This window comes from Sinocyclocheilus anshuiensis, unplaced genomic scaffold (assembly GCF_001515605.1).
Source record: "Sinocyclocheilus anshuiensis isolate Anshui unplaced genomic scaffold, SAMN03320099.WGS_v1.1 scaffold1024, whole genome shotgun sequence".
Classification (NCBI taxonomy): domain Eukaryota; kingdom Metazoa; phylum Chordata; class Actinopteri; order Cypriniformes; family Cyprinidae; genus Sinocyclocheilus; species Sinocyclocheilus anshuiensis.
Genome location: NW_015552843.1, coordinates 2004739 through 2019874, shown reverse-complemented (window position 1 = coordinate 2019874; position 15136 = coordinate 2004739). Strand labels below are relative to the sequence as shown.

The following is a 15136-nucleotide window of genomic DNA, read 5'->3' as shown; positions in this document are numbered from 1 at the left end:
AGTCACACTTTATTCATGGCTCTCTATGTCTAACTTTCTACCTAACATCTCCTCAAATAAGTTTCGAATAACAGGGGTAAGTAAATGATGATAAAATTGTCATTTTTGGAACTCTCTCTGGAACTCATCTCTTTGAACTAATCAGAAAGGCTCCAACATCTACATATTTTTTACTGACACCAAAATCAAATGTGAAATGTTTCTGCAAAGCTATAAATAACACAACAAAAAAACATGAACATGATAAATTATTATTATTTTTTTTTTTTTTAGGAGATTCAATTCTACGCAGCAAAAAAATGGATGCTGGCGATCGAAGGCAAAAGTCTTCTTTCCTGTGATTGACCTACCAGATATGTCCTCTGCATTTGCTGTTCTCTTCGGTTGCTATTTTTTTGAAGATTCACTATCGTCACTATTCACTATTATCATAGTATGTTGTGCTTAGGATACATTTTAAGAATTTTACCTATAATAGTTAGAATAGTATGTAATATATATAATAGTTTGTAACAATGTTTTGTTTGAGTCTTAACTGAATCTGTGAAAATATTAAAATGTTATTGCAAGGATTACAATTGAACAATTAAAAAAATTTAAAGTTACACAGTTGTCATTGCTTATTTTCATAAAATAATTTAATTATTTTTTTTCTTGTATTTCAATACGGTCCTGAAGAAAAGACCATAAAATTACTGTATATTTTACAGTAAAAACTAAAAGTACAGTATACATACTGTAAATACATTTACAGCAAGTTAAATGGTACTGTATTAATACAGTACTTTTACTGTAAGTTTAATTTACAGTAAGTTACTGGCGAACTGCTGCCAGTAAGTTACTGTAATTTCTACAGGAAATTTTTAACAGTGTAGGTCTGGGGTCTGACAGCTGGACAGAACCACAAAGCCTAATGAATTATGAATCAACTTACATGTTAAGCTACTGTTTAATTCAAGAGTCTTCGACAAAAATCAAAACAATGTGAAAAGCAATGCAGACCCCAAGTTTCTGAAGCTGGTTATGTGGTCGATGCATCGCATTAAAACAAAGTAATAACATTTTTGCATGGTTTGAAATGCACCTGGGCTTCAATAACTAATCAAACTAGTTAAATTCAAATTCTGCCTGGTAAAAACCTACATATTTTTGAACATTCAATTCCTGTGACATCGACTTTTAATGACAAATATGTCCCTCATAGAAACAGGGCTTCTAAAGAACAACAAGCATTCTAAATTATGTTTCTGAGACAACTCAATGTCAGTATACAGTTGATCGTGTTTGATGTGTTTTTGGAATCCCAATCCTGTGGGAAATATATGAAGTTAAAGTGTTCTGTTGATACAAGTGCCAAACAGCCTTGAGGAGGGCAGTTCTGTGACCCAGCCATGGGACCGGTGTGGGTTTTTCAGCTCCATCTGGGTTTAATGACTGCATGCCAATCCTGCCAAGCATGCTTTCAGGGTGATTCACTTAATTTAGATGACACATAAAACGAAATTGCTAGAGATGAAAAAAGCTGCAGTGACAGGATTTTCAAAGCTTCTCTCATTTTCCTAATTCTCAAAATGGGAACAGATTGACAGTTGCTTTGGGGCAAGCATTTCCTGCTGCTTCTTTCCTTTGTGCATGGAGGATGACAGAAACGCTGGATCACATTAAGTGCCAGTTTAGCAGACCGTGCCGTGTTTTGGAGAGAGTTGACATGTGGTTCCAATAGGAGGCTGACAGAAACTCTCTCCACACCCACAGCTTCGAATTCCAGCCTGATCTTTCAAGAAAGTGGAGCCAGCTCCAGCTACACATGCAAGCTGATTAAATCCCAGATTAAAGGATGCGATAAAGAAATACAGTTCAAGAATTCAAGAGAAGCGTTACTAAATAGATGTGAACTACAATGAAACAGACAGGATGAAAAATGTACAAAGAGAGCGTAGTGTGCTAAATGTTGTATGCTGTAAAAGGACAGGCACACAAGTAGGCCTACACGAAATTTAAAAATCTAAGATGAACATAAACAATGAAATCTCTAAAGGTTGAGATATGTGAAATAATATTGACCCGTTGTAGGCCTGCTGCAGGAAAATTAGGCAGTTTGAATGACATTTGGCAGTAAATAAACTATACTTGAATAAATAAAAATTACATAATGTGCTAGCTTCTGCATTTCTGTCTTTAACCTTTATTTCTATTAGACAGAATTATTTGTATAGAAAGCACTTATTTTCCCAGTATATAACTTTGTTTGCTGTCTGCTGACACACATAAGTAATTGTGAATCTTAAGCACGTTATGCATGTACTTTCAGATTAAAGCTGTTTGTTGTCTTAAATATAAACATATTCCTTTAGTAGGCTACTATTTAACTGTCCTTTTACATAACATTTTTTATATCTTTTCGCAGACAAAAATATATTCATATTGTTCTGAAAATGGGTATTATTTAAAATGCATTAATTATTATAAGGGTGAACCTCGCTGACAATACTAAATCAACACTGAACCGACATGGTAAAAAAGCTCTCACGTTTACACTAACGTGACCCTTCACCTCAGTGCAACAGGCAAACATCACCATCTGTTGGACATAAAGTGAACTTCGAGATTTGTCCTTAGTTTTATTTATTTGACCACTTACAATTTATATTTCAAAGATTATAGGCCTACATTCTTAATTTAAATTAAATGTAAGGTGAAATCCCCAGTCTTTAGCATCAACTAAAAGCATCAACACTTTTTAATTTCAAAATTATATATTTTTTTCCTCTATGATTTGTGGATTTATCACGTTGACAAAAAATATCGAATAGAGTGCAGAAGCAGATATAATATTTCCAATGCATGTCCTCACAACTTAAGAGAAGATTAGTTAAATGTCACCTCTCTTGTGTCTATGGTAAATATTTGGCGTTGAAGCTAAAATGGTGTACACCGAGACTGGGCGCTGTACGGGAGGTCTTGATTGACAGACAGAGCGACCAATGGCGTTGACGTTTCTCAGCTATTCAACCCAATCAAAGTTGACGAGCGGGTCGTGTTTTAGTCTTGACAAGATGGCGTATGCGGGTGTTTTGCCGCAGGGACACTGAACAAATCATACAGTTTCTCGTGTAAATTCGTCGACATTGCAGTAGCATAACTGTTAAAAAGTGTTTTGTTATTCGCGCAAAGCCAGAGGACATCTAACATGAAAGGGAAAGAGCGGTCGCCGATGAAAAAGCGTTCAAGGGCCTTGGATGATATACGAGACAGGGGAGGAAGCCATCCGACCAGTAAGAAAATGGGGGTTATCTCGATCTCTGGCGGTGGAAGCAACAACGGCAATAGTTCGTCTAAAAGCGAAGGGGGTTCTGCACGACGGGGGCTGATCGGAGATAAAAGAGACGTACGGGATTTTGACGGACATGTCTCCAGTCGGACTGGAAATAACCACGGTTACACCAGCCCTGTTGCGAGCTCGAGCGGCAAGAATCACGCCTCGAGCCTGTCCTTAGAGGCAGCCGCGCGCACCAACTCGCGCGGAGAGTCGCGAGCCCCGCTTCCCACAAACGAAAGTGAGTACAAAACTTTAAAAATCAGCGAGCTCGGCTCCCAGCTGAGCGACGAGGAAATCGAGGACGGCCTCTTTCACGAATTCAAAAAATTTGGCGACGTGAGTGTTAAAATCAGCCGAGTCAACGACGAGAGAATCGCATTCGTCAACTTTAGGAGACCGGATGATGCCAGAGCGGCGAAGCACGCGCGAGGCCGGCTGGTGCTCTACGACCGTCCTTTGAAAATTGAGGCGGTCTACTTGAATAGGAGGAGAAGTCGATCTCCTGTAGATAAGGACCATTTCTCTGTCGTTGCAGGCCACAGACATTTGCATACCCAGAGGCCGCTCTCTCCAACCGGTCTGGGTTACAGAGACTACCGGTTACAGCAGTTAGCGCTGGGTCGGCTTCCTCCTCCCCCACCCCCGCCTTTACCGAGAGAGCTTGAAAGAGAAAGAGAGTTCGCCTTTTATGAAGCCAGGGCGCGGCCTGCGTACATCGCGGAGCGGGCCGCTCCTTTCCGCGAGGAGGACTTTATATCTCCCGAGGACGACCAGAGAGCCAACCGCACACTGTTTCTGGGTAATTTGGATATTACTGTGACTGAAAATGATTTGAGGAGAGCTTTTGAACGATTTGGGACCATCACAGAGGTGGACATTAAAAGACCCTCTCGGGGCCAGAGCAGCACCTATGGCTTTCTTAAATTTGAAAACTTGGACATGGCCCATAGAGCAAAAATGAGCATGTCTGGGAAAGTTGTGGGCCGAAACCCCATAAAAATTGGCTATGGCAAAGCCACCCCCACCACACGCCTGTGGGTGGGCGGTCTTGGACCTTGGGTGCCTCTGACTGCGCTAGCCAGGGAGTTTGACCGCTTTGGCACTATCAGGACTATAGACTACAGAAAAGGAGACACCTGGGCTTATATTCAGTATGAAAGCCTGGATGCCGCTCAGGCGGCCTGCACACACATGCGTGGATTTCCTCTCGGCGGTCCCGACAGGAGGCTGAGGGTGGACTTTGCTGACACGGAGCACCGCTACCAGCAGCAGTTCTTGCAGCCCCTCCCTTTGCAACACTATGAAATCGTGGCTGAGTCTTTCGTCCATCGCGCCACCCCCGAGGCCATCAGGGTCCGAGAACGGACTCCCCCACCGCTGCACTTCAGAGAACGAGAACTGTATGCTGGGGCTGAATGGCCTGTGCCTGCCATCCGTGAACGTGTACGAACTCCTGCCTTCGAGCCACTCGAACACTTGGAGCGACGGCGAGAGGCCTGGTCACTGGAGAGGGAGCTGCCGGGCAGGGATGCTGCACGCAAGCGGCGGCTCATGGAGGACGGGAAACATCTGGAGTATTCACCTGACAGCAGCAGCGAGTGGGTGGCCCGACGTCGCAGACCGCCATCCCTCGAGGGCAGCCCAGGAGGGAGCAGTCGAGATGGACGATTCAGCGACTCCGAGCGGCCGGCGAGAGCAGACCGGGTGTCCCCTTCACGAGAGAGCCGCAGCAGCCTGGACCGAGGCCCTGGTGAAAAGCGCATCAAAAGCAGCAGCAGCCTCTTAGAGTCCAGTGTCGGTGTGAGCCCTGCGGAGAGAAAGCGCAAAGCGGGCGATTCGGCCAAAGGTGCCTCCAAAAGGGACCGATCTGAGAGCAGCTCCAAAAGCAGCCAGGCTTCAAAGCAGGACGCAGGGGGCAAGCTGAGCATGCCCTGGAATGGCATGCTGCTCCTAAAAAACAGTAACTTCCCAGCCAGCATGCACCTCCTGGAGGGGGACCTGAACGTCGCCAACAGTCTCCTCATCGACGGCAGCACGGGTGGTAAAGTCACACAGCTGCGCATTACACAACGCCTTCGCCTCGACCAGCCCAAGATCGACGAAGTGTCTCGGCGCATCAAAGTCGCAGGCCCAGGCGGGTATGCGGTCCTACTGGCAGTTCCGGGCAGCTCCGAGGAAGCCTCATCTTCGGACCCAGCAGCATCGACGCAGAGGCCCCTGCGCAACTTAGTTTCGTACCTGAAGCAAAAGCAGGCCGCCGGGGTCATCAGTTTACCCGTCGGGGGCAGTAGAGATAAGGACAACACTGGGGTCCTGCACGCATTTCCACCATGTGATTTCTCTCAGCAGTTCTTAGATTCTTCTGCGAAAGCTCTTGCCAAAACGGAAGAGGACTTCCTGGTCATGATCATTGTGCGAGGAGCATCTTAACAATCATAATACACACACAAGTGTTGTTAAATGCAAGCTTCTCTAAATGTCTCTTAATTGCATGCTCTCTAAAGCAGAAGTGGTACTAGAGTACAGGGGAAATGTTATTACTTGCTCTGCAGTACAGGGGAAATGTTATTACTTGCTCTGCCAAACATGTAAAAAAAAAAAAAAAAGTGAGAAAAACGCCCATTCTTATAGCAAAGTTTAGCTCTATAGCAATATATTTGTTTTCATTTGCAATTTATTCAGAGGTCTAGTTTGTGATAAGTTGTACCCTGCATAAAAGAATGAATGATATTGGGAATATTAGAATAGGAATTTAATTTGCTATTGGTCATTAAACGCAGTCTAGTTCCAACACTTCCTATCAAAATGTATTTCAGTCAGATTCCAGACAGTCATCCCTGTATGAAATTTTTTTTGTGAATGTTCATTTCGTTCATGTTTATGATTATCAATTAATCTGATTTAATGGGAACCTGGTTTGTGTCTTGATGCTTTGAACAATCATTCAGTAATGGGGAGTGTAATATAGGTATATAGTCCTGCAGGCCACTAAAACAGGCAGAATATTTTGCTCAGTGAACTGCATGTTGATGCTAGTGTTGTACAGTAAGCCGTTGCAGAGGTTTAATATAAAATGTCATCAGTGTTATATCGGTTGATACAGGCTGCATTTTTAACACCCCTTTATCACATTAAAAATAATTTGTGAACGTATTTTGATTATAAAAGTAGATATTTCCAAGCCCTCCTTAGACCAAAGCATAACATCAAGCTTTCAGTTTGTTTAAAAATGAAAAAGGTGTTCTGACATACTGTTTTCATATTTTTGGGTTACATTTGAAAGGTTTTGAATGAAGCATAATTCTGGTTTCAAAGTGGGATAGAGTGAAATGTCTCCGTTTAAATTATAATGGGTCTCAGATAATTAATTTGATTGCATAGGACTGTCATAATTTTCCAGGTAAAACCTATTTACAGTGATATTGTTAATAATTGTATTCTTATGAAGGCCTCTTTATAAAGTTAAAGAAAAAAGGTGCATTTACTACAAAAACAGACTTTTCCATTCATCAATGTAAAGTGCATGTGCCCTATAATGTGATCTTGTCATAATCACCCGTAAATTGCTATGTGGATAGCACTAAGAAATGAAGGTGTATAACAGATGTAAAAAAAAAAAAAAAATCAAGCCCACATATTTGTACAAAAAATATAGACTTGATGCCCTAAAGATTTGGTTCCTGTGCAACTGTAAGACAGTCTTACGTTTTATTTCATTGACATACCTTTAGTTGACAGTATAGACATTCATTTAAGTATGTTTTTAGTTTGAAATATTACACAATGTTGTGGTTCTTAGGTGTCATTGTTTGAATGGTTTTAAAATGGCAGTCTACACTTTTCTCTAAAATCCTGAAGAAGTAGAAATTTGTGTTCTTAGTCTGTTTAGCTAATTGCAGTGTACTGATCTGATGCATAACTAACATCTTTTCATGTATGACTTTTCTATTCACACTAAATTGTGTTTTAAAAGTTGATTGCTTGGTGATTTCACAACATAACAGCTGTTTGTGTACATGAATAAATGGACATACTGTTCGTTCAGTCCCGGCCACACAGGACAGGACAGGACAGGACAGGAAATGGGCCGTTCCACAAGTGGACTTCACATGGCCGGAAGCAGAAATGATTGTTTGAAATGATTCAGGAGCCCTTTGGATGGACGGGGGCAAGAGCTTTCCATTTAGTGTTAGTGTACTCTCACTGAGAGCATCTACATGCTTGTGTAATTTTTTTTTTTTTTGTGCTTACAGTTCCCGTATTTAAACGGAAATAATGACACTCTTGATTTGTGCTGTGTTTACCTAATTTCTTGATTGGGGGAGAAAGAGGAAGCAGTCACTCACTCCTTGCACAGCTTCTGACGTGGCTGTTTGTACACACACAAAAAGTGCACTGGCCCCTCATTTGATTATATCACGCTATCAATAAATTGTTTCATTTGAGGGAGAAAATGTTTATTCGTTGGAAATCAATTGAAGAACGCCTGCCGCTGCTTTTTTCGGTTGTGTTTCGGAAGGAATTGTTGCTCGATTGCTTGTTTCTGCTCAGGAAAGAGATATTCTCCTCCGGGATCAGTCATGGCAGTGAGAGCAAAGGGCGAGAGAGGCTCGATGTTGTTGTTGATCTGTGTTTTCCACCCTTGTGTCCTGGAGTTGCCCCACGTGCTAAGTAACCTGAGGGCACTGCTGCCCCCAACCCTCAAACAGATCAGGGAGAAGGGGGCCGTTCTGCTGAGCTCTGAGAATGAGTGGAGAGATGATGTTTGCGCAGACCTTCACCTAAACTGAAATCTTTTGATTCTCCCAGGCTGGCGGCTGCTTCCTGTATGTGTCCTTCATCTGGAAGTATCCAGGCTTGCTGTAACCGGTCCGGCTGTACAATGCATTGCCAGCACGAACCTCAAATCAGTGATTTCCAGTTCAGAGGAGCAGGCGTTTGTTTATCCCATCCTTTGATTTCGTCCGATATGATTTTGTTTTGCTCCATTGAAAATCAGTGAAGGAAGAGGATTTAGAAAAGCCAAAAGCGTTTTAGCCTTCGAAATTGATAGTTTTGCTTTCTTAAACGTTTATTTTCCGAAAGAGAAAACGATGACCGGTACGTGGTAAATTGACCCTTCGTTGTGAAGAACCCCTGAAAGAAAACATGCTGCCTGTGTGAACTCCACCCAGAGTTAACCTGGAGTTTGCTTGTGAGGAGTCTCATCAGGAGGAAGAAAATGAACTTCCCTTAGTAAGATGTCCGGTCAGCGGCATCATTTCACCAGCAGCTCGTTCAGGCCTCTGACGTGAGGATCCAGACCAGTCCTCTGGTGTGGGTGGTGAGTAGGGAGTATTTGCTGTATACCAGGTCTTTAGACTTTAGAAGTCTACCTGGTGCAGGTAAGTGTCAGTTAAGCAAATACATTAGAACATTGCCATTGGTTGTAACTCTGACATCTTGGCCTGTAGTTTCCAAAATCATATTTATTTGTTTCTTCTGGGAGAAAAAAAGAAAAATGCAGAAATATATGTAATATTTTAGGTAGGAGATTATTGTGCTTGTGATTTTACACATAAATTGGTAATGATAAAATGTTAAAGCACAAGTTCACCTAAAAATGACAGTTATATCATCATTTACGCACTCTCGTGTTGTTCTAAACTGTTATGTCTTTCTTCTGTGGAACAAACAAGATTTTTCCCCATGTAACTTTATTATTGTTCTTCTAACCGAATTGGCAAATATAGTTGAAACAATCTTCAAAATATCTTTTTGTGTTCCACTGAGGAAAGTCGTATATGTTTGGAATGACTTGAGGGTTAGCAAATGATGACACAATTGAATTTTTTGGGTAAACTATTTCTTTGAGTTGGTAATATTACATTTGTTGTATTTTTAAATGCAGGTAAATTAATAACTTGACTATTATTCACAGAAGCTAAATGAATTGTTGGTAGTATCACTTAGATCATCAAACAGGTTCAACTGTCCGCTTCATTCAGATCATTCAAACACTTCTTATGACAGTAAACAACCCAAAAACATTAAAGTAATAAAAAATGAGGTCAAGGTTGTTCCTTCATTTTCATTTTGGTTATTAAATATTTGAAGTAGCTTTTACTAGATCTAAAACAACTACATTTACAATTTACATACAAAATTTAACACAATCCCACACTTACTTTTAGCCTGTGATGTCATAGAGCTCTTAATTAAAGCTTCACTGCATTTACTTTCAGCCTTTTAGTCAGCCTTATAATCCTAACAGTTAATTTGCTTATGAGTTCTAATGTTCATTTGAATTGTAACTTTGTAACTAGTTATATTGTGATGATTTCTTAAAATATTAGGAACATAATTATGACTTTCAGTGTTAGGGTTTCACGGGTTTCCACTGAATTGTGTAAGCATTGTGTTTTTTTCTAATGATAGAAAGAAACCAAACAAAATTATTAGATGACTATAGAAAATAATGGAACTGACCATTTAGCTCTGCACTAAACCTCATTGTTTATAGACAGGCTGAACCAAGGGCTTACTGTGGGAGGTTGTGTTGAATTTTTTTAGTTGAAATTATGATGGTTGTCCAAAAGATATTTGATTACATAAGGTTGTTTTAATGTTTTTTCCCTCCATAGGACTGTTATAATTATTTTCCCCTTTACACTGATATTGTTAATACTGGTATACTGTGAGGGTCACTTTATAAAAATAAAGACAAACAAGAATTGTCTATACAGTAATAGATTTATCAATATGAATAGAATTTACAAAAAATGTTTACTCTCAGTTATAAAAAAAACAAGTAGATGGTCTAATCAAATTTCACAGTACAGTTAAAGTAACATTGGTTTTTATTTCATATTTTGACAATTTCTGTTGGCATGTCTCATTTTAAAGGCTGCACCTTCTGAAGGCCGCATTTATCATTCACATACATCATTGAGACTGCCTCATTTAGAAAAGTAACCATTACATTCCAAATTAAGAGAGAAATAGTTTATGCCTCAGGAAACAACAGTTAATTTTATAATTACTTTTCTGAAATGAGACATCCTTGAAGACTAAGGTGGCTGACAAATGCGACCTCATGAGATGTGAAATGTGATGTCTTTCATTAGGAGCACAGATGTGGCATGTAGTTTAACCAAAATCTGCTCTCTGCAGAACGGTTTGGGAACTGGCCAACATTAAAATCCATTTGCATTAACACATATCACTGAAACAGCTGTGATAATTCATTTCTGTAACTTAATTTTCAGTTACACATGCCAGTGATAATAATGATAATAATCATCAGAGGTCTCGGTCCATGGCACTCAGCTGTGGTCTTTAATGTTTTCTCCTGTATCTTCACCACAGTTCTGACTGACTGGCTTGTCTGCAGATGCTATGGAATGGGCCTGGTATCTTGGTAACCGGTAACACTCAAGCTCCTCCTCTGGCCTCATTTACATAATCTCTTTGTGTAGTCCAGACACTGTTCCCTTCTCACTTTTCCAAGTAATGAAAAGAGCATATTGAGTCTGACAGTCCAAAACATTAGCTCATTGTTCCTGGTTGTAGCTTAGTTCTCTGCATAAGCTACCACATGATGACTATAAGCTATTTCAGGCCTCACAATAGGCTTTCTACCCTCTGATCTTACTAGGAATGATCTTGCTACTCTGAATGTTGATTGGAAACTCAAGGAAAATGCACAAACTGAATGCCATCAGACTTTTCTCTATAAAGAGTTAATTCTGAACCGTTATACCTTATTGAGGAAACTGATGATTTTTCAAACTCAAAAATCTGTTTACAACTGTCAGCCATTGATGTTATAGGTGACCTATGTGCTATCTTTTATCACCAACGGCCACTATTGTGAGAACATTTGCTGGCGTTTTTTAACCAATGTCTTGATCTGAATCTTGTTTCAGGTGGACAGATGTGAGTATCTGCTGAGTAATGAATGCACACTTGGCTGTCTTCAGATGAAACCAGGACGGTTCGTTATTGATTAGAAGCTGAACAAGCATATTTAATTATTCATTTGTTATGTATGTGAGATTTTCTACACATTATTATGTGCTGTCTTTGGTGTCCGCAGAACATCATGGTTGCATTGTAGGTATCTATTCATCAGTGATTAAACATGAAAACTGCGCAGTGCGTCTCATCTCGGCTCATTACTGTAAGTACCAGCTCATTTAAGTTAAGCAGTTTTTTGCAAGTAATTTTGTTAAAATAGTTTAGAATCAAATAGATGCTTATGATTTCTTGTAATACAATATATATTTTTGTATTTGAGGAATGTCTTGGAATGATGCAAAAGAAATGTAAATATACTGCTTACCATTGTTGTGTGCTACATGCAGTGTTCTCAATAAAGATAATCTTTTACACTACTTTGTGCTATTTTTTGATGCTCCACATGAAAAGAATGAGTGTATGTTTGAAAATTACAAATCTTAATATGAATGCAATCTTTTTTTTAAAGACACTAATAATAATTAAGATAATCAATGGACTTTAGACAGTGCTGTTTCAAAGATTATATTATCTATTTTCTGGTTTGCAGAAAACTATTTTCTTTTATATTTTCCTCATAATTTAGATAAGATCTCCCAGGGATTAACAAATGTTTTACAGGAAACCCAGTGGCTGTCAAATGTACTGCTGGCTTTAATCGCAGTCTTGTAGATCGTGACAGTCGTGAGCATTGTCAATAATAATAATTAAAAAAGAAAAGAAAAAACACACACAACAAAAAACTTTCATCTTATAATCCTCAGGCCAGCATCATGCTATCACATTTTTCCAAAAGTACGAAATCACTAACAGTACAGTATTGCTGGTGAAGTCTGGCATTGACATTAATAGTGTTATTGCGTCCCCTTAACTGTCTTTAAGGCTAGTTTATAGACATAACTTATAGACGTTTTCCAAGACACTAACCCATTTCTTCAAAAACCCTGCTTTCATTAAACAATTTAGTGTGATGAGGAAAAGCTTGCTGCCAAAAACTAAAAAATCAGTGGCCAATGATTTCAAGATTTCAATTGTGTATTGTTATTATTTGTTAAATTGTTGCATTTGTGCATGTCTTGCTCATTCTAGGAAATACTTCGTTTGTCATTACTTGGTTGATGAAACAAAAGAATGGGACATTCCAGAACATGGACTGCCTGTTAATTGATACAACATTCCAGTAACAGTACATCTTTCGTGCCTCTAGAGGGCAACAGCTCACACAGAACCACATTACCAGAGAGAACTACAACATGTGAGCAGTAACGAGATGTCTATCATCACAGGACATGTTCAAATGCATAGATTGATAAATTATATTTCTATTGCATCTTTGGCTCTCATCACAGGATATTTAGCACAGTCATTGTGTACAAAGGCAAACAGTGGTGATAAACAGTGCACTGTAGTATACCCAACAAAATCAGAACCTAAAAATAAAAATGACAAGAATAAAGGATTTGCACTTTAGAGAACGCTCAATATAAATGCTCAGTGTCTGGGCCTCTTGTACAGGTACACATGAACCCACAAACCAACTGACCCAATTCTTGCAAAACTTGGCATCAGAAGAATATTCACTTGTATTCACACAGCGGTTTGTTCCAAAAAATCTCTTGGTTGTTGTCAGCAGTAAATGACATTGTGACTGATTTGGCACCAGTGGAAAAAAAAGAAGTCCATGTCTGGAATATTCTGGCCCCAAATGTCTTCCAGTTGGGGCACCAATGACAAAATCTGTTGATGTCAGCCATTATGGCTTGATGCAGTCCTTTACACAGTACTGAGCTTCATAACAAAAACACATCAACAGACATGAACACGCATTAAAGGCTCAAAAAGGAGGCTCACAGGGTCTTAATAGGCTTATTGCATAGACCCATCCCCATCTGACAAAATACTCTTATTTCACTACTAATATATTTGCCTAAGTGAGTATTATGTGTCCTGTGATACAAATTTACAATCATATCAATGGAAGCATTTGAGTAACTTTCTAATGTAGGAAGATCCAGATTTATCATAAGCTGTAACATAAAAGCTTATGTGGTGACGAAGGCTCCTCATTTTGTTCTCATGCTGATCTGATTGCCATTAAAGATGGCGGTGAGAGAAGTAAGAAGATTTATATAAAACAATTCAATCAACTCCATTCTCAAAACAAAGTAGTTTGCATTGTAGTGTCCTGAAGCATTCATTTATTGGTCTCTGCATTCAAATGAACATTCATTTGCTTGCCACACTGTGGTCCCGCCAAATGTTCAGGTCAGGTCCTCTTCCGATCAGCCCTCAGAGGGTAAACCACATGACAGGGTGGAAAGTAAAATGGCTTTGAGTTTAGTCCTTTATTATACAACACCATTCCTCTGAGGCGCCGGGCAGAAACAGCCCTTACTCCACATCAATTCTTGGTTTAGCGTCTCTAGCCGCTTCTTCCGGGCTTGCCAGCGCCTCGCCAGAGGCTCGAGGAAAAGAGAAACTGATGATAACAGATAACACACACCTGCCAGGTAGAAGGAGCAGTCGTAAGTCTGAGTGTAGTCGTACAGGAAGCCTTTGGGACGAAACGCAATGCGTTAGACGTATATAAAACTGCTGACAGATGGAAAGTTTTCCTTAAATAGTCAATGGAGGTCAATGAAGAAAACATGGAAAAAAGACAGACTTTCTTTACATTCTATTTTTTTTCTGTCCTTGCACGATATACTTGAGAACGGTCAGTAACCTGACACTTAAGATGATGGACTTATGGAGAAATCTTTCTTCACTTTCCAGCCCAGAATCTCCCCACACCTGTTTTCTGACTGGATACGCTTTTAAAACCACGGCTTGTTTTCACTATGCAAGCAGCACCGGGTCATATCCGGAAAGGCCTTGGGTCGGATAGAAAAATCAGTTTTGCTTCCCTGGCTGCTCATTATTTTTTTTGAATTGTGGAAGGGGGCCCTGACAAGATGGTTCATGTTAGCATAACTGTGTTACAGAGTTCAGGGGAAGGTCTATGCTCGTCTTCCTGAGGAGGCCCCTCTTCAAGACTTGCTTTTCCAAGAACTGTACTTCACTGTAGAACTGTTCTATGTGAGGAGATTCTGTATTTGTGTTGATGACTGAGTATTGTTACGAATGGATTCGTGTGTTGCTAGGGAAACGGCATATCACTCGTTCGTGTGCGCGTGCATGGGTCTTCCCCTGTGTTTCTCTGTCTCTCCCTCTTTCGCTCTAATTGATTACAGGTGGAGCTGATTAGGAGGACTGAATTGGTTGGAGACAGGAAGGATTGCCGCAGTACTTAAGCCATCCGGTGGAAGGAATCGTTGGCTCCCCGCTCTCTTGGTGGCTACTGTTGTACCCGCTGTGTGACGTGTGTTGGCGAAAGGATCGCTAATTTAGACATTTGTTGTCAATCATTGAATTATGTAACAGTTTAGTTGTGTTTGATATCTGTTACGTTTGGACGCTTACTTCCTGGACCTTGTTAAGTGGAGCTTGGTAGGGAGGTGGGTGCCTGTTTGTTTTGTTCGTTTTCTCCTGTTTATGTTAGCAGGGAGGTAAGAACTTGTATTTTATTTATCTGATTTCTAGGTTAGTTTGTTTAGTAGTAGTTTTGTTTATTGTAATTTACTTTGGCAAATTGCCCCTCCCGAAGTTTATGATGTTCCTTTGTTTCTTTTGTTAATAAACTGACTTTTATTTGCACTTTAAGTGTTTTGTGGTTGACAAATTTAAAGAATGAGAGCGGGGACCCCAGGGATCTTTCCTAGATGGATCCCTGTTAACTGTTATGGACCAGTTTATTTCTCTTTGAGTAGGGATTTAACT

The 15136-nt window shown here is 40.1% G+C and overlaps 1 pseudogene; it reads left to right on the top strand.

The window, feature by feature from the left end:
* The first annotated feature begins 3040 nt into the window (after nucleotides 1–3040).
* LOC107668029 (putative RNA-binding protein 15 pseudogene) lies at nucleotides 3041–5851 on the top strand (annotated as a pseudogene).
* The last annotated feature ends 9285 nt before the right edge of the window (nucleotides 5852–15136 follow it).